Source organism: Phaenicophaeus curvirostris, chromosome 2, assembly GCF_032191515.1.
Source record: "Phaenicophaeus curvirostris isolate KB17595 chromosome 2, BPBGC_Pcur_1.0, whole genome shotgun sequence".
In the NCBI taxonomy this organism is placed as follows: Eukaryota; Metazoa; Chordata; class Aves; order Cuculiformes; family Cuculidae; genus Phaenicophaeus; species Phaenicophaeus curvirostris.
The window spans coordinates 102,481,189-102,508,914 of record NC_091393.1 but is presented as its reverse complement, the minus strand read 5'-3'; the positions used below and the strand labels follow the sequence as shown (position 1 = coordinate 102,508,914).

The following is a 27,726-nucleotide window of genomic DNA, read 5'->3' as shown; positions in this document are numbered from 1 at the left end:
ACCTCTTGGACAGCTAGCACAGAAGAAAGAATACCAGGCTGCAGATACCATTTGGAAGCCCGAGAGCAGCACAACCTTGACATAAATCCAGAGAAGCCAGAGATGGGCTTTGAGTAGCTCTGCTATAAAGTGTGCTCATAAAAATGAAGGTCAGTGTCCACAGTGGTGTATTGGTTCAAACTTCTTTAAGTGTTCTTAGGATTTCCACTTTTAGAAATTGGCTGAATCATGAAAAGCCAAGTGATGTACTATCAAGCTGCTGTAGAGGCACTAATTGTTGGGTTTGACATCATTTGCAGTACTGGCACTGAGGAAGTTTGGTGTAGGAGACAGGGTATATGATTTCATTACTTGTTCAATATTGCCTTAAAGATATATACAAATTATGTGTACTTAGCTAGTACTTCATCTGTGCTGAGTTGCACTAACACCATTAAAGACAATGAATGTTGCCTGTTTCTTGTTGCTGAGGCTCTTCTCCTGATACGTTTCCTTTCATAGGCTGCATCTTCTCAAAGCTAGTTGGGCAGCAGTTTCTTTGATCTAATGCAGACATTTTCAAAGATGCCTATGCTGTCACTAGATTTAAGATATCTTGATTTTAATTAGAAATATTGATAAATAAATTGAACTAAGATTTTCAGGCAGTTTCCCATAAGAACTTTTAGACTGTTGAGCTGAGCAAAACTGGTATCATTTTTCTTTAAAGAAAATATCGTGCTCCTGAAAACATGAATTCTTTGGAATAATAGGTAAACTGTCCTTGTTGTTTCTAAACATCTTATTTATGCATCTTCACTGTTGCGATAAATTAACTGGGTTTGTTTTATATTTCCCTACAGTTTACTTTAAATAATCCTTCACAGTCTTTCACCACAAGACCACATAAGATTCCTTTTTTAATACCCAGAATGCTGAAATAGCATTTTGAGCACAGACTGTAATGCATAACAAGTGTATAATTTCTTATTGGGAATGCTGTGCAAAAACTTGTTTTCCTATCAGCCAGTCTAAATTTTTTGCTTAATTCACTAGAACCCCTGTGTATCTACAGGGGTAATTTATAATTAGAGCTGCAGCAAGCAGTGTGCTGGAGAGGCATACGTTCATGGACAAGCCTGTTAGGCTTCACTCCAGATCTGAGCCCCTACACGCCTCCATTTGGCCAACAGCCTTCAAACCAGGCTTATAGTTTAAGCAGGGATTTTTCTTGACTAATTTGAAAAAAAAAAAAAAAGCAAGCTCCCTAAGCTCTGGACTCCTTTGCAAATAAGCAAGGGAGGAAGGGGGGGCGCCTGTGCAGTTGAAATTATCCATCTGCATTAACCAGGGTTCTGCGCAGTTTGGTGCAGGAGCTGGTGTCTTTTATTCTGCTAAGCATCATGCACATTTATGGCACTATATAAATAAAAGTAATACAGCAATAATCTAAGTCGTTCCATCAAGGTCTTGCACTACAAAGATTACCTCCATGATTCTGATTTTTAAGAGCATCACATTGAAGAGAAGAGGAAGGAAAGGAGGAAATAAGAAGCCAGATTCTGCATTTGTGGCTGATTCAGCAGTTGAAGGTGAGCATGGCTTTGCATACTACCAAAAATCCTGCGTGCTCCCAAAAGAGGCTCCTGATGTTGCTTGTTATTTTTCTTGTATGTATTTCTCCCACAAAACCACAGAAAAAGGAAGAATGGTAAGAGTGCAAGGGAGGAGAGAGAGAATTTAAAGTTGAGCCACATGAATTACATAATTTTTTTACTGCTGAACAAATAAGAGAGTTTTATATTTACATTCTAAATACCACAGTCTTCTGAAATTGGAAGGAAGATTTTCGGTGATTTTGGATCAGAATAGCAGTCGTTAAGTCATCAGGCAATAGTACTGCTACAAGACTTCCCACTGGCTACTTCCAAGGCAGAAGTTTCTGGTGCTGTTGCATTTGTTTAAAATTAAGACACATCCTAGAAATGAGATACTTTCAGTAATTTCTTTTTTTTGCCTTCCACTTATTTCTTCTGCCCACTTGCACCCTCCTCCAAGTGTCCAACCCACAAATGTGGGTGCAAGATTTCTACATTAACATCTATTCAACTTTGACTCACAAACTTTACAGGATTTCAGAAGCAGAAGAAAATATTTACTGTCAGAATAGTTTTTTTCCTAACTCACCTTCTCTTCCCTATATCCGTAATTTCTCAAGGAGTTTCAAACACTCTTTCTCTTTTCCTAATAGGTATGGAATCACTTCTATCCTGTGTAGCATTCGTCTTCTTCAAAATATCAAAATATTTGCAAGTTAACCTATAAAATGGGAACTAAACAAGTTCATGTTAATTTTTTATAGAGTTGTAGCATTTTGAATGTAAGAATTATTGTATTCTCTTTAATGTGAAGTTAACATTTGACTCAATAGATAGGCTTACATTAAAAGGCTGTGTATGTGTTGAAGACGAAAGCCTTGGAGCTTTTGGGATTCTTAATATAGTCCAATTTTGATCCAAGAGAATCAAATTGTGTACCTCAGTGCTCTTTATTCTCCATCAAAATTAATTTTTGTATTTGCAAATGGCAACAAGAAAAAAGTTAAATTAAAAATAATTGGGTGAGGTGCTTTTCAGGAGAATTAATGTAACGAGCTGCTAAACTTATTGCACTTAAAAACACAAATAAGAGTGTTGGGCAGAAGTTGTCAGTAGGTGGTCTCTTAATATCTCACAGTTTTGAAGTTATGAAAAGGAGCAAGACTTTTTGAAATCTAGAAAAGAAAGAAAGAAAAGCTAGAAACCGAGTGAAAGAGCAGAGTCGCAGCACCGGTGACCCGAGAAACCTCATTGCTCCACTTATACTGGCACAATGTCACGTTCTCAGCCACTCCATCACCAGCAAGGGGAAAAAAAAAAGCTTTTCCTTTCCTTTTAGTCAAAGGCAGTGGGTAAGCAGAGCACGCAGTTCAGAGGGTCATTAAAAAGCATCAAAGGAGGCAGCCTCATGATGGTAATAAGACGGCTGCAAGGAAATAAAGTGGGCATTGATCTGCACTATCGAGTGTGACATTTTAACCGCAGCTAAAAGCCAAGAGCAGATCTAGCCCTCTTATTCATCTGCCTGCCTGTTTTAGTAAATTGTCTTTTTTTTTCCTCCAACCAGTGGCCTCAGAGGTCACTTCATATTAGCTGGCTTGTTAATACCAAGGCAATCAATACTTAATCAACAAGTAATGGGATTTTGCAGTCATCCTGTATGATCTTTCAATAAAGCCCCGAATCTATCTCAGCCCATTCAGAGCTTGACTAAAGGTGCACGATTGCTGCAGAGCAGGGATTTGATGGTCTGATGCTCTTAGGCTGATCTGCATCTGATTAAGACACCATGCAGCCACTGTCCTTCACCCTTTTGTTCCTTTATCCCCGTATAATGTAGCATGGAACAGAAATTCGTCATCTTAGCTTTTAGATGCAACAGCAAAGGAATTAATATTTCCTTAGTGCATGATGATCCAGCCCCTTGGTCATGATCTGCAACCAAAAAAAAAAACAGCACAGGGGGAGGTAAAGTACGGGAGAGATAGTGACAGGTTTCATGTATTGCCTCAGACAACACAGTTATAACGAATGGGCCCAAACCAGCCTTTACATCTCTACCCTCTCTGTCCTCCTTAGGATAGAAGATGTGCTAATATAACAGAAAAAGTCACTGGACATGGCTACATGAAATAGGTATTACAGGTGATTCATTGGGTCAGAAAAAAAGGAACAAAGGCCAAAATTACATCCATCACTTCTCAGACCTTTCAGTACATCATTGACAAGGCTTGAGCATAGCAGTGTTTTAAGCTAATTGTTTTACCCACCCTTATGGAACTGCCCTTCTTCAGCTGTTGTTCCCAGAAACTCTGTCTGGGCTAATATTGTCCAACAAGTAATCCTAAATGGATTCAGCCAGGAAATGGCTATGGTTTCTGCTCTCCAAACCCAATAAGAAAGGCTGGGAAGAACAACAACAGTAGACAAAACTGTCGGGGACCTGTGGCAAAATTTATCAGCTATTTCCTGCTTCTTGGACTTGGAAGAAACATTCTTTCAGGAAGGATTTGTGTTTAAAAAGCTCCTGTAAAGGTCATGTGATGAAGTGTTTGCAGTGATTATGGCATTTTTATATATTGTGAACGTATTTTTATACAATCTTTTATATATGGCTATGCACGGGTGTACATGCCTATAGCATCTCTGGACTTAGAGATCTGTGCCATATCAAGTGATTTTGTATACATAACAAAAAGTATCAGTGGGTATTTTCAAAGAAAGGCTGTGTTTTTCTCAGTTGACTTCTGGATCTACAGAAAGAGGCAGATACAGCACCCCTTTGAAATCTTGCTGATCTCCACATCACCTACTTATTTTTCTGATTAAGACCATGCTTGGCTATATCATGTAAACACCTGGTTACTTGAGGGACATTTAAGTGGGGGTTAAGAGTTAGCGGGGAAAAGAAGAGCAAAATGTAATTATGTGAACAAAGACAGGAGAACAAGTGAGTAAAATAGTGATAAGGGAACATGGAGAAAAAAATGATTGTTGACATAAAACATGGAGATCAAACTAATGCAGCTTCAAGGAGGCACCTGTTCCTTCAATGGCAGGAGTGATGTGTGTCTGCTGATGTCGGGGCTGTGCCAGGAAGGGCTGTCACTCTTCATGTGTGGAACATGATCTGCATATCTGTGCCTTTTTATTCACTCGTGTTATTGGCAGAAGGATAATACACAGTATGCATGTGTATGAAAACATGCTCTTCTGAGTCACTTTGTGTTTTATTTTTGTGGATATTATTTTCTGGAAACTGAGACTGTGTTTCCCATTTTCCACTCTCCTCAGGGGCTGGGGAGTTCACACAGCTTCAAGCAATGGCCTTTCTTTCAATTCTGAGTTGCCATTTTCTCCTATGCTGTTGAATTAGTTTCACCTACACTACCTACCCATGCAGTGTGCCTGCACATGCAGCACCGACAGTGCAGGCAGCAGGAGGGGTGAGGATTTGCCATGCCTGTCCCATTGAACAAAGCACAAGAGGGAGCTGCATCAGTTGTGAGATGTCCCAGGCACCTTAGTGAGAGGCTGCAAATGCCACTCCTGAGGCTTAGGAAGCGCATGCTAGTCTGTGTCCCCGGTGGCCATTGCGAAGAGGGGAGAAATAACAACAGCTCAGACACAGCCTAGTCCTGTTAGATATGGTGAAAAGATATTGTTAAATTACCTCTGAAGTACTTTGGTTGGTACTGCTAGGAAAAATAGCTCACAGATTCACATACTTTTTTCTAATATGGATGGCAGAAGAGGACCCTTTTAGTGGAGACGCACAAGGGTATGCATCGCAACTTTGTTTTCTGTGAGTTCCCCCTGGGTGCTGCAAGTAGCTTGGGCCTGTGTGGAGGCAGGCAGGGTAGAGAGAGCCCTTTGCTCCAGCAGGTTCAGCTGTGAGGACTGCTGGGAGTAGTGAGTAGTGGCTGTGCTACCAGTGCAGAAGGTGCAGGTAGTGCTTAATACAGCGGATTCATTTTCCCCTAGACACCAAATGTGTTTGCTCTGGCCACGGTCCCCTTTCGACAGACCATTTTTGCTATGGATACATGCCAGAAATGATCCATGCCTGACAGTTGAGTGCTGTTGTTGTTCCCATTTGAGTAAGCACTGAAAACAGGAGGAGATGATTTTTATGCCTACATAAAAGCCAGGATCAACTTGGGCCAGTGTGTGGTGTTGGGCAGAAGTCAGGATTGGCTCACACATCAGTCCAATCCTTTAATCGGAATGAATTGAACTCTAATCTACTTTTTGGCAATGAATGACTAGCCAGTCTTGGATAGGGTTGCTGTTCCTTTTCATGGATATATGTGTTTGTGCAGAGTACGGGGGTGTAGTTTAAAATTAGAGCTGTGTGAGCCCTGTAGGGTTCCATTCATGATGAGGTTTGCAGGCTAATCTGTGCTGCTTGATTTAGAGGGATTGGAAACAAACCAACCTTGTAGATTTGTTTGAAGAGTTTTGTGTGATGTGGGCATAGGAGCTCCATCTGTACTTGCTCACTTGCATTTTCCCTAATCTAACCTTCTCTAGATGAGGCAGGGAGATCTTAAGGTTTCGTGATGAATAGGTGCATAGAAAGCAGTCAATGCTTTTGGCTTCATTGATTGTGCTAACAAATGCTGAGTTCCATGAGTTAAAATTCCTTTTAAAAAAGACAGTCTCGAGGTAAAGATTTACTTGTTCTTCTCCAAGGATAGCATTGCTTGTCTTCCACAGCTGTTCCCTAGTTGCATCTTGGGTCACGTATTAGTTTTCAAGTCCTTAAAGCATCACTAGAGAGTTCTAAGAAACTGTTAAGTCTCTTATTCTCTGATCTCTGTGGAAGAACTGGGAAGCTTCTCTTGCAGCTTCTGTTTCATAGCATTTATGTTAGTTGAAGCTAATCATCACGTTGAAAGGGACACTGGAACATATCTCACCTTCCAATGGCAGAACAGGAACTACTTTGGAATGGCTTATATAGCAATGGAAGAGTCAGTCAAGGAAAAAACAACTTCTTGAATTATTAAATACAACAACTTTCAGCTACTAGCAATTCATGTTGATTTGTAACTTACATTGAGAACTGTGAAAATTCTAGCTATAATACTTATTTTGGAGTACTTTATATAGAGCTCCTGATGAAGCCAAGAATGTCCTTATTTGGCTAAACTTCAAAACTTCAAATCTCACATAATCCCATGTTGTCATTAATTGCAGTGGCCCAGGTTTTGGGGGAGAGGTAGGCACACGTCTCTAAAAATGGAGACTTTTTCACGGACCTTCTGCTCAGGATTTGAAGCAGTAGCTAAGCAGTCTTGAGTGCAGTGTCTTCAAGGACTAAAGTATCCCTTTCTAGAAGATGGCAATCAGCTAACCCTTGCATGTATCTTTTCTTTGGTGTAGCTCTTTGTTGCCAGAATCAATAGCAGCTGTAAAGACCAAGCACATGGATGACACACCTAACAGTGAGACTTAGGTGTCAGTGAGGTGGGGCAGGCTGGGGGAAGCTGGGAAGTTACACCTTGGGCTTGGGAAGAGCTGGAAATTAAACAAGGGAGGAAGACAAATAAATTGTGCTTGCTCAACAGATGCCTGCTGAAGACAGGGCTGCTTCAAGTTCCATGTTGCCATTGCCAATGCATCACTGCAGTCCTGATTTCCACTTCTGCAAAGGTGCAGAAGTTATCCCAGATAGTCCTGAGCTAAGGGAGCCCATGCTCTGCTCCGTCATCTGAACTTGTGATGCTCAACTATTGCTGTAGGCACCTCTGAGCTCTTGGCTCAGGCTGAGGGCATCTTCTGCTTGCCCCCATGGCATTCTGCTACTGGTTTAACCTCCACAATACGGCTGTGGGAGGAAGCTGCAAATGGAAGCAACAACTAACCAAACAATTGCTGTTTTTAAAGTTCTCATTGCTCACCAGTTCTACATCATTGGTGAGTTTTGGGCTGTCTCTCCTTTCTGTGAGGCAGGCGGTTATCTGCAGCTTAATTGGCCATGCTGGAGCATTGCAGGTTTAACTCAGAGGATTAGCAGTTGCTCTGGACAGTGTTGCTATTAGCAGAGGGGTTTGAACACTGAACGGGAAAGATCAACAAAGCGTCTCATATGCATTTTGTAAGCAATGACAGATGACTACGAGTTAGCAGGAGGCTATATTAGGTAGAAATCTTACATATATCTTGGAATGGGATAAGAGGAAAATGGAGATAGGGAAGAATATGTGACTATTTTTGTCCATCAGCTAGATACCTATTGGTCAGTTTGTTACAGAGGTTGCCTGGAAAGGTCAGCAGCTCAGTGAACTGTGCTGCAAAACATGCCTGGGCTAAACCAAAATATTCATTCGTGCATAAGCCAGACAATCTCACAACTATCAACTGTGAGCTGCAGCATGGACGACTATCCTATTCTTGTGTTACAGGCATGTTGATACTTGTCAGTTATGACACCTTTTATCAGTCGCAGAAAACAGCCTTGTTTTCTGCAGTGTATCGTTTCTTTTCTGCTGAGTTTTGATAGGATGTACTTCGCTTCAAGCTGTGTACCTTGCACATAAAGCAAGCTACTGGAGTCTGATTGCTAACTGACCCCTTTGCACTGAGACAGGACAATGGCAGTGTGACCTGCATTACTCAAATTCCAGCCTTCACGAAGCTGTCATCAGCATGCCTGGAAAATTAATGTCATTATGCTGTCGCTTGAGGTTTGGCATGGCTGCTTCTTGCCTGCCTGGGATAGGAAGCCATGCTGGAAAGTGAATACTGTGGTTTACTGCTGCAAGGGAGGGATGAACGCTGCCAAGAGCTTATGGGATATTTGTCTTCACGGGCTTTGCAAATGGAAGTCCCCCCATCTCTGTTTAGTACTATAAGCTTTTGTATATTTGCAGCACTGTCTTTCAGTGGTTACTGGAATCTGTGCTAACTAGGGACTGATTTTGACCAGTTATTCGGTGTGGTGTTATGACACTTCCCAATTTCCACTGGGCATTATCTTGAACAAGAAGGGTGAGGATGCAACAGTGCTTCTCCCCTCTCTATTTAAATACATTTCTTCTACCATCCTTCCCTGAATTTTTTTTCTGTAGGGCTCCTTGACATGAAAAAAACTCATACTGTTAAAGCCAGTGAATGGAGTTGCGAATATATTTCTTGTCCTTGACAGCAGTGGCACTCAGCAAACTGAATAACTGTTTAACTATGCGAGGGGTACTAACCGTTCTCACATCAGTCTTTCAAGTAACTTTGGGAGAGTGGTTTTATTTACAGGTAGGTGGAAAAGCCATAAAAGGACCAAGGAGCAGAACAGGAGGGAAGGGGACATCGCTGCTGCTTCTTGTGTGGGCACTAAAACCAGCCCACTTGCTACCTTTCTTACCCTAAAAATACCATAAGGAGAACTGCAGAGAAACCTGCTTTCCTAAAATAGGAAGCAGATAATAAGAGATCCTTGCGGGGCAGCACAATCTCTCTTGGATCAGTCCCACAGTGTGATCCCTGCCCAGTGCTGGAAGCTGATTCTCTGAACATCTCTTGTACCCACTCATTCCCAGATGCTGAGCAAGTGGTTTCTTAAATTAAATCTCAATATTTCTTCCTGGATTGGGGGTTAGATTTTAAATGATGTGACTTATTTTGAGTTTTCTTTCTCTTTAACACACTTTGGTTTAAACTGGTAGCGGGAGCACTGAAGTGCTGACAGAACAGTGTGTAGCTTTCACAGGAAGCTACTTCCTACAAAATCAACAAGTAACAGAAAACTTGCTTGACACACTGAGCTTTCAGGGCAAGGGCAAGCATCCAGTAATGATCAAAACTTCAAAATGGCAGGATCTACTAGCCACACACCTACTGTGTGAAGAAGCTCAGAAGCTTTAAGATGTTGATTAGTATCACCACACAATAACTGTGCACATAACATTGACCAAAAAATATCCCCTTTGAGTGTTATTTGTTGCATCATTTGTTCATTTGCATTATGAATATCCAGATCAATAAGGCCAAATTTATGACTTTTCATCTTAAGTATCAATAGATGAAGTCCTGTTCTGAGTAACTGTGAGTTAAATATTGCAGATTAAATAAAGAGAAGAGACTGAGATGCACTGAAAAATAAATGAGAAGGCAGATATTGTGTTTGTACCTATTGCACATACATGCAAGCCTGCACCATAAGTGCATGCTGCCCTGCAAGCTGTGTCTTTGGCTTTAGCATTGTGGCAACTGCACATACAAGTAGCAAAACAACTGACATCGTGCACTGACCTCTGGTAAACAGTTGTTTATTTGACCATTAATATCCCAATAAATCACAAGTACCAAGTGCTCTCTCCATTTTTTTCTTTCTTCATTTTTTTTTTAATTGCTAACCATCCAGGACTTACTGAAGGCAAAAAAAAAAAAATCATCTCCTGAATAAACAACACAAGGGAGCAATGCTAGAGGGGAAGGCTATGCAGGGGGATTGAATGAATGTGCTGTTTGGAGCAGGTCAGGTGTGTTCTCTGAAGGACCCAGGGACCTCCCAGCTGAATAGGAAAAGACAGTGTTTCTGTGCCAGGAGCAGAGCTGGCCTGGCAGCACTGCAGAGCTGTCCAGCTCGGGAAGCTCAGGTGTCTCCAGGCATGAACATGGCAACTGTTGTTATCTCAAAGCAATGACATCATGTGCCTTTCACACTTGATTTTCGCTCTCAAAAAAAAAAAAAAAAGCACGCCTTGATATTCAGGGGAAAACCATGCTCATTTATAAGTGGTCTGTGAAAAAACAAAGTCTTTTAATGTTCTGCTCCACTTCATTGCTTTGGTGACTGAGAAAATAGTGTAGCATCTCTTTAACTTTTATGTCTACAAGTCCTTTCTTAGGGTCCTATTTTATTTTAGGTAACTTCTGCTTGAGCATCCCTGTCATAATGCTTGTAGAACCATTCAATGTTTGTATTGGAAGTCCTTTACTCAAAGGAAATTTTTGATTGATGATATCAGGAGCTACTGTTCTTGGCCTGGGATAGCTGAGAAATGTGGAAGGGGCTGCACAGAGTGTCTGTGTTCATGTTCCAGGGAAGAGGCCCATCTGGACTTGCTCTGCCTTGTGCCTTGCTCTTAAGAGGCCTGTTTGCAAAATGACAACTTTCTTTCTCAATGACAATTACTTCTGAAGAAAGCAGTTATTCTTAGCAGTCACGCTTAGCAGTGGCTGCCTGATTGCCAATATTTACCTTGCTTTATTACGCTGCTGTAAACTTTGGTTGGCTATCAGAGCCAGTTGATGACTCTGACGATTTGGAATCTGAAGGGCTCTTATGAAATTAAACACCACCTTTGCGTGCCATCTGAGCCTCTAGATGGGCAAGTGAAAATAAATGTTCAAAAGGTTGTACTTTATATAGCCACAGACTTGACCTCTAAGTGCCTTAAAAGGGCTCACATACTTAAAGGTGCATTACTAGGCCTTACACTAATTCACTGTGATAGCTAAAGTGCTTTGTGTATACCACAAGAGACCAGAAGCCCTTGAGGATCCTTTAGAGCAGAGCATGTGGGCAGTTAACATTATTCAGCTTGAATTTTGTATTTGCAGCCACTCATGAGTGAAAGTAGGGGTAGACTATTTGCATATTGTTTTGGTGTAAAACTAGAAAAATGCTTCCATATGTGTAAGTCATGTAACTTCATCTTGTATGTTTCTTAGATTCTTGGAAAAGCCTAAATAAGATGAGGCCCTTTCATTTTCTTTTTTTTATTTTTTCTTTTCTTCTTCTCCCCACTGAGGTTTTCTTGGGAGCATTCATTCCTCCCTCCCTTTAAGTTTGCTGGTCTAAGCAGGAATACTTGAGACTGATTTTAATTCTTAACTAGATGGACATGATTTATTAATTCACATTTGAAATAACAATTGCAGTCGGAAGGAATCAGCTGAAAGCCTTAATTACATTGGAAAATATGCTTCAGTGTAGCATGGCCCCATCCAGCTTTCAGAATGCATAATTATCATCATTTTTTAATTTTTATATTTGAAAAATTGTGATGGAGACCAGACTCTGCTGGCTACTCGCACTGCTTCAAAGTGATGCCTAAATCAGAAGTGAGTCTTTAAATAGATCATTTTCTTGCTTGCTTGTTAGTGCCCAACCACGTATGTAGACTTATTGTGCAGAGTTTGGCCTCCGTGTTTTGAGTATTATTTTTACATCTGAGCCAACTAACAGTTTCCGTGCCCAATTCCAAGGAAAAAAAAGACTGTGAATGCACACTGGCATATGAGCTGAGATTAGGTAATTTGGGATCGCTCCATAGAAATCACATATGGGCTTTGGGGACTGGGAATTCATTCCTGTTCAAACAGTGACCAAATGGGGAAAGCAAGATCAAGGTAGGGGGTTTTTTTAAAAAAAAAAACCCAAACCCCAAACAACCAAATCACTGAACTTCCTAAAAAAAAAAAAAACAAAAAACCAAAAACAAACCCCAAACCAAAAACAAAAGCACCACAGAGAAGAAAGAAAAAACAAAACCTTCCTTGCCTTAATCTTGAAAAAATATGACAGTTTAGAGAGAGATTGGCCTACTTGACCCAAACAAGGTAAAAAGTGAGCTAGGATTGCAATTCTTATCACCTTTCTGTCTCTTAAGACTTCTGAGTATTTTCCTTCATTCTGTGTCTGTCTTTCTTCAGTCCATGTTTGGTTTTGTCTTCATTCTGTTATCTAGGTTAGCAATTAATTGAATTCACTGTAAAATTGGTACTAGTTAAGGAAAACTGTTATAGAGTCAGTCCATTGTGAGATGATCACTTTTTTAATTTAGAGTTTGAGAAATCTAGAAAATTTCTGCAAGGTTCACTTCAAGATTTGAGTTAAAAAGGAAATCCAAAATTGTTTTCAAGCCCTTGTTCAGAACTGTGTTTTGGCAAAAAAAACCCCGATCATAGCCCTGGTTCCGCTTTGGCCATAAAACCAAGGTTGAGAGGTGCCTGGAACAGGTTTGTTCATTTTCTGTTATGAATATGGATGCAGTAGGACTGAGATAAGGTCCACAGGAGCGCAGCTGCTGGCGTAGAAAGCTAGAAAAAGGTCCTAGTGTTTAGCAGGTCTGGGACCCTACTTTGCGATTTACTCTAAGGCCTTTTATAGCCTTCTCTTGCCAGTAATTTCCATTTCTAGGTATGCCCTGACATCCTGGAGGAAAACCTGCCTGTGAGGGCTACAGAGTAGACTGCAGAGTCTATTCATCCAGTGTAAAATATTAGATAAAATGGGGGCTGGCTTATTCACTGCCCTCAGTGAAAAGCACTGCATGATGTGTTTTCACGTTAAGACCTGGAGGTGGTGGACCTGCTGAACAAGGTACTGTTCAATTCCTGGTTAGCTTTTCCTGACCATCTGTGAGCAGCTGGACCCCTTCTCCCCTAGCATCTCCCCAGACACAGCAGAGCGGAGGCATGAATCAAAAAGCAGTAGATGGTCATATGTGATAGTGTAGACAATGGATGGAGAGGGCTGATGTGGAAGAGGAGGGAGTGAAGTAGCTCATAGTTCAGCTTGAATATTATCATCCGGATAGGTATAAGAACTCAACTCATCTTAACTAGACAGGAGAAAGGAAGGGGATGATTGTGATGCTCATCTGTTTGTGGCCAAAGGCAAAGATATGAGTTGGTGTGTGGTGGACAACACAAAAGCCATAGGGTTATTTTTTTGTTCTAAACACAGGTTAAAGCAGCACCCTCAGGTACTGGAAAATAGTAAACCTTTTTACTGCTAAGACAATGCTGTATGAGGTGTCCCAAAAGAAGCAAAAATTTCTGAAGAGTAGACTGGCCATAACAGAATCAGAGGTGGGCACCACAGACCATGTAGGCTCTGTCACTGTTAAAGCAGAAATAACTTTTTTGCACCATATCTACCAGTCTCTGGATGAGGAATACAGTTTGCTTACCTCACTATTGAGAAAATAGGGTAACAAATGCTGAAAATTTCTATTTCCCCCTCAGCAAAGAGCTACTCTCAGACATTTCCTGAAACAGAGTAGTCTGAAATCACACACAAGAGTGCAGGAGTAATTGGCTAAAATAAGGGGAAGGAAGTATCACTTTAACCACTTTGTGTTCTTGGCTAATGTTAAAAGCTTTTGCCTTTTCTCTACAAACTTGATGAAACTTAGACCTGTATGCATGCAGAAATGTACTTCTGAAGTAAAAAATGGTAAGTGCTCCTCAGAAGTCATTGTTAAAATACAGAGGAGGATCCTTCTTTTATTCTCAGTTCTTCCTTCAGATGTGCACGAGTCTTCAAACATTTTTAGGGGGAACTGGTATAGTAGAAAGCTCTTTGTGGTTATGACTTACGCGATGAAATAATTCTACTTATTCTTACCCCTAAAAGATAGAAATGATAATGTTTATCTAGGCTTTTTGTTTGCAGCTTTTGTCCCATGTAGCCTTCATAGAATCATAGAATGGTTTGGGTTGGAAGGGACCTTAAAGATCATCCAGTTCCAACCCCGTTGCTGTGGCCAGCGACACCTTCCACGAGATCAGGTTTAATTCACAATATTAAACCCCAAACCTACATGACACACCTATGGAGTATCTCACTAGCTCTTCATATCTTCCACAGAAGTTGTTTGATTTGCTTTCCTCCCTGGGCCCACTGAGGACCACAACCTGTTGGCTGGCTGGTGAGCCCACATCATAGAATGATAGAATAGCCAGGTTGGAAGAGACCCACCGGATCATCGAGTCCAACCATTCCTATCAAACACATCATGTGCAATATGGCCTTCTTTTGTGTATGGGGCTTACTCAGAACTGAAGTGGTGTCTTTCCAGAGCTGGGAGATACCACAGGATTTCGCCAACAGGCTCCTGACCTTTCTTTGACTCAGAAATGGCCACTTTTTTAAAAATGGTTTGTGATTGTTTATAGGAAAAGGCAACAAGAGAGCTAACAGGTTAGCCCTATCTGGTAAATTCACCTCTTGTGTCCCTTCAACTGACTAGTGATAAATAAGGCAAATTCAAGACTGTACTGGAAAATATAAGAGCAAAAGAACAATCTTTTCTACTCTTGGCATGGCTTTCCACAATGTTTGCTGTCTGCCAGCATGACTGTGAGTTACAGTACACTGGGTCATCATTACATACATAGTGCCAATGAGGGCAAGAATAACCCCAGAAACAGTCTATTTTCTGTCACTGTGCAAGTGTTATTCTCTACCCCTCTGATACATCCAATGACATATTTAAAAATGACTGGAGTTTGAGCTGTTTATCTGTCCTTTCCAAACAATAACACTGGTTAAATATGTAGGCACATAAATGTATGTATTCTATACACACACATATATAAAAAGACATACATTCATACCCACAATCATATACATGTAATGCTCTGTACTTGCCAAGCTCCTCAGCTGCCTCCTTGAGCAAAGCCAGACAAAGCTCTGGGCAAACTGAAGGTGAAGGAAGGGAATCAAGACTCATCTCTGACAGGGGGAGACAGTTTCAGTGAGCAATGCAGCTCAGTTATTTTGGAAATGGAGGATTTCTGAGAGCAGAGTGTGTTGTTGCTTTAGGAACTGATTTTATTCTGATTGTTTGAGTACTTAATGAAGGGTAACACCACAACAAGAGCAAAGTACGAATTGTTGGTGCAAAAATCATATCCTTATCTGACCCCCAGCAGTGAAGTTTCTGAGCATTAAGCACCTCTGCATTTGCCCTCCTTACTCCTTGGCGATGAAAGAAGTTTATTTTTATTTCCATTTTAATGATAGGAAACTGGAAATCAGGGAGATGATAATCCAGACTTTCAAAGTCCTTTTTAAATAACTAGGTGTAGAGAGCAGTGTGCCAAGAAAAGAAGGTCTTCTGAAAACATTTCTGCAAACATCAAGAGGGAGCCATGCTTTCTTCTATGCTGGCCCTCCTGGGAAGGACATTTTCTGCAAGCGTAGCCTTAATTGGTGCTGAGCACTGGAAAATTCTAGTCCTCTACCCAGCATTATGGCATTATGGGTCAGCTTGGTGTATCTGTTGCATTAGACCATCCATCCTCTGATTCAATCTTTGCCCTGGATGAACATTTCCAATTTTATTTTGTTTTATTTGTAAAGAGAAAATTCAGGAGGAAAAAAATTTTTTTTTTCTCTATCTTTTTTTTTTTTTGTCTTTCTCATCTTTCATCCTACCCTCTTCCAAAATTTACTGAAAAGGAGCCATCTGTGGGTTCCCTCTGTTGATATATTTCCAAAAGACCTTGTAAAGTGACATTAATTGTTTTGACTGCATGCACCTATTTATTGCACACTATTGCCTGACTCCCTTGCATTTTTTTTTCTTTCTTCAAGTAGTAATCTTGCACTGTACTCAAATATTTGTGTACAATCATCTCAGAAGGAGTCAGACGAGAAGCCTTCCTGCCATCAAGGCCCTAAAAGCAGAGATGTTCTGAAGTAATTTCAGTATAGGGAACACATTTCATACCTATCAGGCGATTTCTTCTGTACAGATGGGACCCACCCATACCACATTACTGAAATTTACTCCTCTCCAGATTCCTTCCACTTTAGGCTGTGTTGGCTGTAGAAGATTTGATCATATCACCTTCAGCATTATCTTTGCTGATGTGTGAGTTGTTGACTGCGTGACTGAGAGCTGACATTCAATGCTGCACGTTTCTTTCTCCAGCAAAGCCATGAAAATCTGATGGACTTCCTGAGCAATATTAAATCCCAAGCAAAAGCCTTATAAAATCTACTTCAGAACACTATCAAATTATTAGTATTCTTTTTCATAATACAGATGGGGTCTCATTTTATTGAAAGCAAAAGAGACAGCGAGTCAGTGTTTTTTCCAGCCCTCTTGGGAATTATTTTATTGAAAATATCAAAACTGGGAAGATTTCTGCCATGCCAGAGGTCAGAATCTTTGACTAGTTTGTTGTAATGTGAACATATAAAAATTCACTCAGTGCTCATTCTCTGCCTTTTATTTAATGTACAATCCAGGTAGTTCCACTTTGATTCTTTACATTACTGTCCCTAGCACTGAACATTTGTCTTGAATGTTTCAAATTTCTTTCATGAATTCTGAAGAAAGGGAAACTTCAGGAAAATTGCTATTGGCCTAATATGTATCAATGTACTATTACCAATAAAAGAATTTTTTGTTATCCCAACAGACCCTGAATAAACAATTACTTTATATTTCTTCTGGAAAGCTCTAAATTGAAGCATTCTTCACTGTAATATCTCCACTTAAAAATAGCATTTTCTTACTAGTCCCTTTGAATCATATCTGCATACCTTAATGAGTAAGTGTTTAATATTTTAATTTCTATTAATACAGAATAGTAAATGCTCTTGGAAGTCATCTGAAGTAAGAAGTATGACAAGCAGCTAAGTTACATTTCTCCCTGTGCGTCATTGTCATCATCACCGAGTACTATCAATATAAGGACCAACCAACTCATAATTTCAAAGGAATTGGGTTTTTCAATGATTGCTAAGGGCACAGTTGTCATGCAGACCCTTTATTGTGACAATGATTCATGAGAAGAAAAGAAATCTGCTTGATTCTCTCATCACCAGTGACATTTTCTTTGAACCAGCAGTTAATTTTTTTTTTTTTTGCTTATAAATAGATTATCTGTAATCTCTGAAGTCAGGTAAAGGGGACAAATATGGAACCCCTGTGGATATCTATCTGTTCATCTTTTAGCATAAACCTGGGCTGTAAAGTGAGATTAGCAAACACAGCCTCTTTACTTCAACTTTTCAGCCCTTTTCTTATGAAAAGATGCAAATTCGTCTGGGTTGTGTATTTAAACCCTGTGAAGGTTTGTGTCCAGGTCTGAAGTAGGCAGCATCTCTGATGGGGGAGTGAAAATCCTGATTTGGATTAACTTCTCTGAGTGAAAGCTTGGCTTTCCTGCAGGTTGGCATTGCATATTTTAGACTGTTTTGGCCAGTATTAAAATGTCTTTAAATTCCCCTAAAATGACATCTAAGGAAAAGTATTGTGTTGGTGTTTGGGGGCAGATCTTAAAGGAGATCTTAAAGGAAGGACTGCTTTTGTCTAAGATCATACATAGCATCACTCACAAGTGCTTCTTGTGTTCTTTGTCAAGAGATTATGAAGGTTCCATCCATGCATCTGTGAATGCAGGAATATTGCTGATGCAAAGGGGAATGTGTTTCATGGGGCTGCAGTATGCACCTCCATGATCTTAGATGAGAAAAACATGCCACCAGGATGTCTTTGATTCCTTTAACCTTTCTGTCCTCCACACTGAGGCAGCCCCTTGAGCTGCTCTCTTGCTTCCAGCCAAGATTCCAGCCTCTTTGCAAATATCCCATGTTAAGTAAGCAGGTGGCTGAAGTCTTCCTGAGCCCAGAGACATTTTACCTCAGATATGGTCTAAACTACAACAAAACAAAGGAAAAATACACAAAACCTAATAGAAAACCACTGTGTACTCAGGCCAGTGCTTGTCTCTCTGTTTCCAACTATGCAATCCTTATTCTGTGAATAAATTCATTTCTGCATGTTTAATCTGACACCTTTTGCAAGCAATACACTCACTCAAAACACCAGCAATGAATAAACAGTACCAGCCTCTTGTAGATAGTTGATTGGGTAGCTAATTCACAAATGATTGACTACCCAAGTAGTGAGAGCATATGGAGGCTCTGTGAGCGACTGTCAACACGAGGAAAGTAGTCAGGGAAGCCAATTGTTAAGAACTGAAAACAATAGCGAACAAGAAAGTCCTTGAAGGAATGTGGCACTGGGTCTGCTCGAAGCAGGAATTTATGAAAACGCGTGGCCAAAACAAAAGAAGATGGCTGCAACATTTCCTATATATGCTTCTCGTTGTTGGTTATTATTATTCCAATTTTTGACACTTGAATGAAATGTGGTATAATTGGGCTTCATAGCTGCTGCTTCAGGCGACATCAATTGCCTTCTTTAAAAATGATGATGGCGTTGAGGGAGACTCTTTTTTTCCTTTTATGTTTTGAAGCTGCCGTACTCTCAGTTCCACTCGTACAATACACGAAAGGGGCATTGTACTCCTGGGAGGGTCTGCAAGGCTGGGGACTGATCCCATGAAGAAATATGATATGGAGAAGAGAAGAAAAGAAAAGTAAACATACTGTGGGATGTTACGCTAGAGCTAATCCCAAGATATCCCTTCTTCTTTTTCCTCTCTCGGTTTTCCTTACTGAGAGCTCCAGCATTTCACTTCCTTCCCTGTAGTACACAGAGTGAATAACATTACAGGTGTGTGCAAGAAAACTCCATTCCCTGCCTTCCTATGCTTTGATTCAGTAATCAATTCTGTCAAGTTTGAAGGAACTTAAGCTGTCATGAAAGGAAAATAATTCTTTAAACTGTGTTTATTTCTGCTACAAAAACCCACTTCTGCATCTTTTGTTTGTATTGATAGGTGAACTGCAGGATTTGGTTGGCTTATTTTGACCTGAGGAGGAAATAAGATGAGAAGTATTATGTTTTTCAAAGTTGGATTCAGCAGGGAGAGGGAAGATGTATTCATCATTCTGCTTTTGCATTGAGAAGCAATTCTTTAGGAGGTAGAACAAATCTTTAAAACACAATGTTGAAAGTACTTTAATGACTAAGAAGACTGAATAAAGCTATTGTGGCTGAATCCTTTGCAGGGGATAGATCCTAGTGGGTATGTTTTAGGTACCACACCATGCCCCTCATTTCTGCTTCTCCTCAAATCCACCAGTACAGGGCTGGTCAAGACCCAGCACAGAGCAACATCTAATTTCAGTGTCCCGAAGGAAACTTTAGACTCCCAAGGCTGCTGAGGTTCCCTGCCCATACAGACTGTCTCCTTGGCTGCATCCCTAGTGTTAGGTGGTGATGTAGGGGTGAAAGAAGTAGGGATTTTTATTTTTGCATGCAGTAGAAGGGGAACCCTTAACATTGCCTGAACGATACAAGAAGGGAAATTAGTTGAGCCATGTCCATAGAGCTTTAAAAACAAAATATTTGCAAGTCTTGAAGGCAGTTTCCCTTCAGACAAACCCAAATGAAGGGTCTGGATCCAAACACCCCCAAATGAAGGACCATCTGTACTTTAGTTCTGTTGTAGCTGCTTCATAGGAAAACTGACAAAGGATGCACAGGATGCACACTTCTGCCAGGTGCTCTCAGCAGCAGCGGATGGGGGTTTGGATGTCAGGAGGTTCCTCCAAAATTCACAAACACATATACTTGCACAGATCCCCAGGTGAGTGAAATGGCTCCATTTGGTGCTGTCAAGCAGCAAACTCTCGTCTTTTGCCAAAGCCTAGGTTTGGACATAAAGCAAAGAAAATACCACTGAGAAAAAAAAGAAATATAAATGGGGGAAATACAACCACAGTAACAGAAATGTCACTTTATAATGTTACAACTAGTAAACAAGATATACGTAAGCTCCCCCTCCACACATGCACACATATGTGCACATTATATTTTAGGCAGCAATCCTTTTTCTTGCTTCCCTTACCCTCTGGCAGGAGTGTTCAGTGCATATTGTCCCTTTAATGTTTCTTTTTGCTTCTTGCAAGCCCTTTCCCCCAGGCACCCCACCAGGAGTTGTTGATGTTGACTAGTGGAGATGCTGTCTCTGTATTACAGGGTTAGACTCATATCTTCCTGCTGTTCCTCAGCCATACAGATGCCAGGGATAGGAGTGCTTGGTAGAGACACATTTTCCCCTTCTCCCAGCCTATCATTCTCTCCTTTCCATTCTCACCAATGTACCAGGCTTTGATTACTTTGATTACAGCTTGTAAAACCTGTTTCTTCTTCCTATTCTTATTAGTGAGATCCCAAGTGGAGGATCACCCCATGACAGCCAGCGCTAATGCCAGGACCTGACATGGAGCTGAGGGGTGCCTGTGGGTGCTGAGCTGCAGCAAGGCCAGCACAAAGTCTGGGGTGCTTATACTGGCAGGTAACTTTTGGAACTTTGTTGTCTGAAGACATAAATTTCAGTGCAGTTCTTAGGTGTAGGCATTTAGCTACTAATGATTTAGTATCTTAAACAATTTAAAAATATTCTTTTTAATGAAATCTTTGCAGTTAATCTTTAACTGCTTCCAGTTCACAGAATCCTTTACAAGAAAAGGCAGAAAATCAATAGTTCTAAAAAGCAATAGCAACAGCAGTAGCATCAGCATGTTCCATATCATACTGGTGTGCCAGTCCAAGCAATTGCTTAAAGCAAGCAGGGGGTGACACGGGAGAGCCATCCTCTGCCTGGATTACTTTTGCACTATGTCTGGCTCATAAGGAATCCTATGAGAAAAAGGGAGGATGAAGGTTGGTTTCGTCACCAGGCAATTATCAGGGGAACCTAGGGCAAGTGATGTTTGTCCATAGAGATATCCCTAAATCCATTGATTTCTGAAAGATCACTACTGTGGATATGACAAGCAAGATTTTGACCCGCTTTTGGTGTTACGCTGGTCCTGGAATTGTTACTTTTGTAGCTCCACTACAACTACTATATAACAGGGAAAGGCTTAAAATCAGGCTAGCTGCTTATGAACCTCAATTTTTCTCTCTATGCAAACAAAACCCACACACCCCCATACAGTTCAGGGAGCTTTTCTGCTTTCCTCTGTTCAGCTTTTCTATACTTTCATCTTTGATATTAGAAGGTTGGACACGAGTTCATTCACTAACCATTTCCTGTGGGTACAGCAAATCAAGTCTTCTCCTCGACCTCTCAGTTCATATGAAATCTCTGCTGTGTAGTAACTGGGCTGAAAACAGAGTCCTCATGGTAAAAAATAAAAACTGTTCTTGTTCCACAGGAGTTCTGTGCAGGATGTCCCAGATGGGTGTTTGTGCAACTCAAAATGGGATGTTTGGATGTCTCATAATTACTTAGGCGGTCGTTTGAATACTTTGAAGCTGAAGCTGGGAAGGGGTTAGAAATATTTCTGTCATCAATAATTACAGGAATTCTGTACTGCCTTTGCTTCTTCTTAAGGCCTAATATGATCTCCTTCTGGACTCAAGGGAAGGGCACTGCAGGGAGAATATTATTCACAGATGTCAAAAACCCCAAGCATGTGTCACTTGCCAATAGCAATTATTGTGGTAGCAGGGCACTGCCCAAATATTGCCATGAATATGGACTGTGATCTCCCATGAGTTGTTCTGCCCAGTTTCTGGAACTGACTCCTCTGTGTCTTAGAACAATTATTAAAATCTATATGTTCACTTTCCCTGTCTGTATAAATGGGCTGACTCCTCTCAGTAGCGTACTTGGAGAACAAATTAATAATGTCAGGCACTCAAGAGGGAAAGTTTTTCAATGTATATTCACTCCACAAAACTGCTCAATATTGTTATTATTTATTATTCTATGGGCTCATCACTCTCAGCTCCCTTCTGCCAGAAGCTGCTTTGAAAGATGGATAAGTTCCACAAAAATTATTTTCCTTCAGTTTTCTTTGTGAGAAGGTTTTAAATGTGGCATGGGGGGGGATTGTTTTTGTGAGGGAGGGCAAAGGAAGACAAGCTGCTGTGATGAAATGGGTTTGAAAAGGTGGAACCTGGGAAAAATAACTTCTAACCTAAAATTCAGACTGTTGTATTATCAAGTTTTTATTCAGATATAAGTCACAAATACATAAGACAATAAACAATCCTTTTACTACCTGAAGATATAACACTTCGGTGTTCTCTCTGCATGGTCTGTCCCTTCACACAAACACAGCAGATGTAAAAGGCAGGGATAGATGTGAATAGCCCTAATTACTGTTTGCGAATTCTGTGTTTGATGTAGCTGATAGATACCAACATTGCTCCTGTCTCACTCTCTACTTTCAGTGACTTTCCATCTGGTGCAACTTGTGCTGTGCACTCCCTCAGGTTTATGTGAAAACTACTGTGAAAGCAGAGTCATTGATTTTTGTAGGTTTAGTGCCAGAGCAATTTTAGATGGCACAAGGCTGATTTCCTTGACTTTCGCTTTCCTGCTCCTGCTACTTCTGTGTCAAACTCAACACCTTTCCCAACACTATCCTCCTCTTCATAATGCCAAAGTACTCAGCACCTCCTCCTCCTCACTAGCGCTGTCAGCAGGAGCAGTGGAAGGGTGCTACAGGCAACTGTGTTTGTTTAGATAGTGCCAACTTTCAAAAGAATCTGCTGAGTTAGTGGGAGGTCTCTATGTGTTTATGTTTCTAAGCATAATTGTTTAATCGTATTTTGGGGATATTTCACCACTGTGCATCTCTTGTGCAATGGGAGTGGTAAATTTACAGCCTGAACTTCAGATCCCTCCTGCATTAAAATAGCCATTTTGGCGAAGAATTTGATCTGCTGCAGCTCTTTCATCTCGTGGAGAACTAATGACATGGAGGGACTTTTCCAGGTCTTCTAATTAGTCTGTGATAATAGAATAAGTTGTGGGGAGATCGTTTTCCCATGCTACTGTAACAAGCTTGCTGAAGGCTCCCTTTTGATTTTAGATATGTGACCATTTATCACAGCATAACGTCTCAGTTAATACCCATGACCAAACCAGTGAGATCAGGACCTGACCCAGAAGCAGGGCCATTTGGGCTGCCAGCAATGGTGTTTGGAAACACAACGAAAGGCCAAAGTGATTTTGTCTGAGTTAAAGGATACAGTTATAGACAGATTCTAATGTTTTGTCTTTCAAGTGTCAGTGACAAAAGGTGCCATGATTGATGACATGGCACTGGAATCCCTGATTAATTGTCTCACACCACTGATGTGCAAAAGATGATGTGCAAAGTGTTTTTCCCAAGCATTTTGTAAAACGTGGTAGGCAGGGAATGAACTATCAGAGACTGAAGTTCAGATGCTGGGAGTGCCTGCTCACCAAAGGCATGTTAAATCATTGCATTAGTCCTCCAACCTGTCTCTCATCCCACTTACGGGCTTATCCCTCTTCTCTGACTCACAGGGATATCAGAGTCCTAACCCCATTCCTTTGAACAGTGTCAGAGTTACATTCATAAAGCAAATGCCTTCAGCAAAATCTCTGTGGCCACGGAGACCATTTACATATAGCAAGCGAGGCTATTTAGGTAGATGCCAACCTGAAAGCTACTTATTTCTGAGCTCTTTGAGGACTCAGACCTTGCAAGTTACCAAACATAAGTGGATAAATGGCTTTTGCATGTGTAAGTCCAGTGGCCCCTTCATACAGGTGGTAGAAGCAGTCAGAAGAATGGAGAGAGTCTGCCCAAACTCTTTTGAAATAAAATCATGCATTTTAATCAGTGAATTTCCTACATTTATCTGCATACTATTGTTTCTTTTTATTTTGCAGCATGTCTGCTCAATTCATGAGACATTTTTGTTTCATTTCCAAAATGTGGGATAGGCAGTGAACTTAGCTTTAGAGCTATGTCTTTTCTTCCCCACCTAAAAAAAAAATCCCACCTGCTCTCTCTTTATATATTACCACCCTGCCTACAGCTGAGATAGGAATGTAGGAATACGGAAAGTCTATCTGTGAGTGTGTTGCTCATGCGTATATTCCAAATGAACATGACGTTATCTTTGAACTTAAAACCACTTCTTTGAATAACTACATTTTTACATGTCACAACAGTGTGCCACAGCTTTTAACAAAAATACGTCTGCAGAGGGAACTTAAGTTTAGCCTGTGGGGACTGAATCCGCCTGTTCATCAATTTATGCATGCAGGGATGAACCCTGCAGTGGTCCTTCCCAAAAATAACACTAAGGCATTTGCTGCTCAGGGAATTGTGGGCAGGTCTGCATGCAAGGGGACTAGAGAGAGGGAGCACTTCCAAAGGGAAAGGTTGCAGCTCAAAACTCGGTGTTCCTGGGGCACAGCTCTGCACCCAAGCGGTGCAAATTGTGGGTGATATGAGGGATTTGCCGGTTCTTCCTTCTTGAAGCTTGATGACAATTGAGTCTGTTTTAGTTTCGAGATGGGACTATCCTCCCTCCTGAATTCCCCACTCCTGTGCATTTGACAGTTCGTGGTCTGATCAATCTGTATGAACTCCTTGGAGACAACCATACATGTTGAGCCAGAGGACATATATCTTTTGCTCTCTCCTTTTGTGCACTGAAAGGATATTTGTTTGAAAGTCACACTATACAATAGCCATTTCAGAGAGTGACTCTTAGCTCCTCTGCAAACAGAAAGGAGCTTTGCATGTAATTTAATATAAAACAAGGTTATGTCTGTAATTAAATTATATAATCCCTTTTTTTTGAGAGTAAAGTCTTGTTTTATGAGTTTAGAAACAAGGAGGCAAAAATTCTGGGATTTTTTTTTCAGTCTTGAATTTTTTCAGTCTCCTTGTATTGTTCACTTAACTGCTCTGTGTTCATCCTTCTCTTCTGTGGAAAGGGGATAGTGCTTATTTGTCTCTATAAGGTTTTGGGTATGTGATGTTTTCTTATTTATAAAATAGTCTGTCCTCTGCCAGTTGTAAGAATGAAGTTTAAGCCCCAAATATCTCTATATTATTAATTTTGGCATTAGCAAGATATCTGATTTTTACAACTGAAGATGACTTCTCCTTTTTAATATTAGTCATTCCCGTTTCACAAGGTGAGCTGCATTTCTGCTTTCTGAGAGAAATGGCGTGGAATTCACAAACCAGAGTTGAATGGCAAAAAAGGACAGAGAAATTAGGAAGAATGGCCAAATAAGCCAGACATATGCACTGCATTTTTTTTTCACATTTCAGCCACGAGTCACACTGGGGTCCTCCTTTCCAGATAAGCTGACTGAGGCAGAAATAAGAAAAGTACCTTCGATCACATAATAAGCTAGAACTTGAGCAGGAATCCAATTAGCTCTTTTGTTTTAACTTTAAACTACGTTGCCTTGACCTCAGCCCACAGGTAGTGTTAACGTCCATGGCTATTGTCAGGCAGTTGTATGAATGTGTTACAAAATTAAATAATGTGGCATTGTGCTGTAAGACTAGCACTTACGCACTAAATTATCACAGCTCTCCCTGACCTTGGCAGCATCATAGGGTTCATATTTTCAGGAAGATGAATTATTCTCAGAACAATTTCTTCAATGTTTTAAACACACACACTTTTCTTTAACCTTATGGACACATAGTTTTTACCTACTTGTACTGTTAAGATTTAAAAACACCAGTCCTTATGCAATGCCAGCTGAAGTCAATAAAAGGCCCCTTGCTGACTTCTGTGCTCTGGTACTTTATACTCAAATTAAACTGTACGATTTGGGCCTAAAACGGGAGAAATAGATGAAGTGTACAACTTTATAGACTTGAAAAGAAAGTCTTGTAGCCATGTTTTCAAATTCTTGGCCACTCTTTTCATCAGGGCAGGGCATGGTGATTATCTTTCAAGGCTCAGCATCCACTGGCTAACATCTTGTATTTGTGTAATCTTCTCAAGATTTGTTCATAGTTCATAGTTTTAGGTCAGAGCAGGAACAAAGGATGAGTTTATGTATATTTTAATGTGAATATTATAGCCATATTCAGGGCTTTAAGTCAGTAGAGGGAATGAGGGCCTCCTTGTCTGTACCGCCTGCTACTGACAGCTGCTGATGGTTTTGCTCCTCAGGCAATACAGTAAAACAAATTTAGCACTGGGCTGTTTGAACCAGCCATTTCTCTCTTTACTTTAGACCGTGAGGTAGAAGATGACCTCTGCTTTTCTGACCCTGTTTTGGGTTCCTATAGTGCTCAGAGCATTTTTCCTTGAGAGGGGTTTGTTAGAGGCAGCAGGTACTGATCCTGTACAGGCATCACAAGTGTCAACATTTGCAGAGTAAAACTTCCTGTCAGGTATTACCATGAATCAAGCAGTCTCCGTGGCCCATACTGCATCTAAAAGCTCCAGTTTGGGTTGCATCTCTGTGGCAAGTGTGGCTTAGCTCTGTCATATACTGACTTTAATCTGTTCTGATGACTTACATTTCCCACATTCAAAATTGCCTTGAACTAGACCTTTGCTGTGTTGGCAAACCATATTAGTAGAGAAAATCATTTGCAGACCAGCCTTACCTTTGGGTTCTTGGTTCCTATGGGTTCCCATTTATCCAAGGGACTGGCCATAAAATAGGGAGTTTTTCAATGTTGTGTCCTTTGTTCATGCATAAACCCAGCTGAAATGTCGATGCATAGGGCACATACAGGCTAAGGAATCACAGAATCACAGAATAACCAGGCTGGAAGAGACCCACCGGATCATCGAGTCCAACCGTTCCTATCAAACACTAAACCATGCCCCTTAGCACCTTGTCCACCCGTGCCTTAAACACCTCCAGGGAAGGTGACTCAACCACCTCCCTGGGCAGCCTGTTCCAGTGCCCAATGACCCTTTCTGTAAAGAATTTTTTCCTAACGTCTAGCCTAAACCTCCCCTGACAGAGCTTGAGGCCATTGCCCCTTGTCCTGTCCCCTGTCACTTGGAAGAAGAGGCCAGCACCCTCCTCTCTACAACCTCCTTTCAGGTAGTTGTAGAGAGCAATGAGGTCACCCCTCAGCCTCCTCTTCTCCAGGCTAAACAACCCCAGCTCTCTTAGCCGCTCCTCATAAGGCCTGTTCTCCAGCCCCCTCACCAGCTTCATTGCTCTTCTCTGGACTCGTTCCAGAGCCTCAACATCCTTCTTGTGGTGAGGGGCCCAGAACTGAACACAGGATTCAAGGAGTGGTCTCACCAGTGCCGAGTACAGAGGGAGAATAACCTCCCTGGACCTGCTGGTCACGCCGTTTCTGATACAAGCCAAGATGCCACTGGCCTTCTTGGCCACCTGGGCACACTGCTGGCTCATGTTCAGTCGGTTGTCAACCAACACCCCCAGGTCCCTCTCCTCCAGGCAGCTTCCTAGACAGACTTCTCCTAGTCTGTAGCACTGCACAGGGTTGTTGTGCCCCAAGTGCAGGACCCGGCATTTGGCCTTGTTAAACCTCATGCCATTGGACTCAGCCCAGCGGTCCAGCCTGTTCAGATCCCTTTGCAGAGCCTCCCTACCCTCCAGCAGATCGACGCTTCCACCCAGCTTAATGTCGTCTGCAAACTTGCTAAGGGTGCACTCAATGCCTTCATCCAAGTCATTGATAAAGACATTGAACAGGGCTGGACCCAGCACTGAGCCCTGGGGAACCCCACTTGTCACT

At 41.2% G+C, this 27,726-nt stretch overlaps 1 long non-coding RNA gene across 7 annotated transcripts in view; it reads left to right on the top strand.

Moving 5' to 3' along the window:
• The window catches only part of LOC138717524 (uncharacterized), a 496,265-nt gene that overhangs the window by 391,149 nt on the left and 77,390 nt on the right, over positions 1-27,726 (top strand). The gene's annotated exons all lie outside the window — the stretch shown is intronic.